This window comes from Triticum aestivum, chromosome 7B (assembly GCF_018294505.1).
Source record: "Triticum aestivum cultivar Chinese Spring chromosome 7B, IWGSC CS RefSeq v2.1, whole genome shotgun sequence".
NCBI lineage: Eukaryota > Viridiplantae > Streptophyta > Magnoliopsida > Poales > Poaceae > Triticum > Triticum aestivum.
In genome coordinates, this window is record NC_057813.1 from 194598671 (window position 1) to 194601530 (window position 2860).

The following is a 2860-nucleotide window of genomic DNA, read 5'->3' on the forward strand; positions in this document are numbered from 1 at the left end:
AGTCCTATCAAAGGCCACGACTCAAATGATGAAGAAGTCGTTGGCATCATGAAGAATATGCTTTTCAACATCATTCATGGCGTTCCCGTCAACTTCCATGATTTCTTCATGAGGACTCTGGCCAATATTGCTATGTCACCATTCGAGCTGAAGCCCTATGCTCCTTGGATTATGAGATTCATCAGGGCAAGGTCTTCACTGAATTACAAAGCTGACACTCTGAACCACGGTAGCTACTTGCCTCCCATTGAAGTCCTCAAACGGACAGTTTCATCAACTGATGATAAAGGCAAGGGCGCTGCTGTGATCGATGAAGGCATTCATCCATTGGATGGTTAATTTCGCAAAGCTGCATCTTACTCTACCAATGACGATTCTGCCACACATGACTCTGCCACAAATACCTCAGCCAAGCAAAGTCCTCAAGCCACAGCACCCAGGGTGATGACTGACCGTGAGTTACTCGTCAGTCTTCATCAGAAGGTTGATCGCAATCACCAATGGGTAAAGCGTCAGTTTGGTGCACTTCTTCACAATATGACCTCAACACACAATGTAGTGAAGAAGAACCAATACTACCTTCATGAAACCTTCAACCGCACCTGGGCTGTCCTCACTCATGTCTATAGCGCTGAAGAACTGGAGACTATGGGTCTCAAGGAAGAATTTGACTGGTCTGCACCTCCTCCGAAGAAATTCAAGAAGGTCAAAATTCCTCCACTGGTGGCCAGCTCTTATTCTTCATCGCGTGACACTGATGAGTATGAAGATTTGGACGACACTGCGGCAGGCCCTGCTACAACAAACAACCCCGACAACGCTGGCGCTCCTTCATCGACTTGAAATTCTTCAGGGGCGTTAGTCCTCAGTTTCAATCCTTTTGGTCATTTGATGACAAAGGGGGAGAAATCTGAGTTAGTCTTCAAGCGGGTCTATATTAAGGGCATTTTTTTAAGTTACAACTCTCGTTCTTCTGAAACTTTTATTTGGATCGAGTTGTAATCTTAAACCCGATGGTGCGCTGATACTTTTGTTGCATTATGCTTTGCATGCTTATTCCTCGTTAATGACATTGCACGCATGCTGAATCTCATCAGGCACCATATTTCATCATGCATTTCAAATTCTTCATATTATATATCAAATGCGTGTATGAATTACAGAATATAGGGGGAGATCTCCATGATTCAACTCTTCAAATGTGCATTGCCTCAAAAGCAAATTCCTCACTATGCACATCTTCAGGGGGAGTTCTTCTATATCTTGTAATCAAATTCCTCAATATCCGTGTATACACTTCATATGTTTATCCTCGTTGAAAACTTAACCTATGTTGTCATCAATCACCAAAAAGGGGGAGATTGTAAGTGCATCTAGTGCCCCTTAGTGGTTTTTGTGTATTGAAGACTTATAGGTTAAGGGACTAATGCGTTTGTGAGTGTACACAGGTCTATAAGTCTATGAGGAGTTTGATATTTACAGAGAAAGTCGACCCCTAAAAATGAAGTTCTTCAACTGAAGACTTTAATATTCTGAAGACTTTCTGAAGACTTTGAAAGTGAAGAAATTGGTGTGACCTTGAAGACTTGGTATTCACTTGTGGAACATGAAGCGTGAAGACCTTTGTTTTCGTAGTTTCATTTTCTCTTTCTTGAGTCATAGGAAACACCGTACTGTTAAAGGGGGTCGAGGAAATACTAAGGAAAAATTTCCATGTGATGCTCAACTCAAAATCCTACACCTACCAATCCCTTCGAGTGAAGCCTTTGGAAATCTCATACAGTTCAGTCACTTTCTTCAGTGATAGAGACGAAGTTCTTCTGGTCGCTGATGAATTTGTTCTGACTAAGGAGTTAGGAATTCGTCAGTGCGAATTACCTACATAGTGAGGAACATGATAGCCCTGAGGAATTTGAGAGTCAAATTTCCGATCGTTGTTGTGCTGCGCGCCAGCTGTCCCAAAATATCTTATCCACCTAACGGTCATATCATTGAAGGGCATTTATGTCTTATCATGTCGGGCTGCTCCCCAGGCTATAAATAGCCGCCCCCTACAACCACTAGCTGGTTGGCTGCTCCGAGAGAACTTGACACTTGTCATTTGAGAGCAACCCATCCTCCGAGGACTTTGAGCGAAAATCATTGAGTGAGGAAAATCCAAAACCAAACCCCTACAAACCCAAAGTGATTGAGCATCACTGAAGAAATTGATCCTGCGTGGATCCGACGCTTGTTACCTTTGAAGACTGTGCTTCTTCCAGACGGTTAGGCGTCAAGGTCTAGAGCATCCAAGAGGAATTGTGGATCGCCGAGTGACCAAGTCTGTGAAGGTTTGGAAGTCGCATGAAGACTTACCACGAGTGATTGGACGAGGTCTGTGTGACCTTAGTTCAAGGAGAATACGATGAGGACTGGGTGTCCTGAGCTGCATGCTCAGCGACTCGGTGTCCGGGACTGTGTGTCCTCGAGTTTAAATACTCAGCCGCTCCAACCAGACGTACAACTGAGACAGCAGTTGGAACTGGTCTGCCAAATCATTGTCTTCACCAACCTAACTGGTTCCATTTCCTCAACCCTTTCATTTCCTCATTACTGTGTTGAGTGTTTGTTCATATCTGTGTTTGAAGACTTTGACTGAAGACTTTCTCAATTTCCTCAGTTCAATTTCTTCAGTCTGTTTGTCTTCATCTTGTGCTATCTTGTGATTATGCTTTCTGTACTCTGTGCTTGTCTTCATTTCATCATGATGACCATGCTTGTATTCTGTTATGCTTACTTTTGAGTACTTATTCCGCTGCTAATAGTTCTTCGCTAAGGAATTTCCTCACCGGCAAATTCCTCAGTGAAGAATTTATAAAAA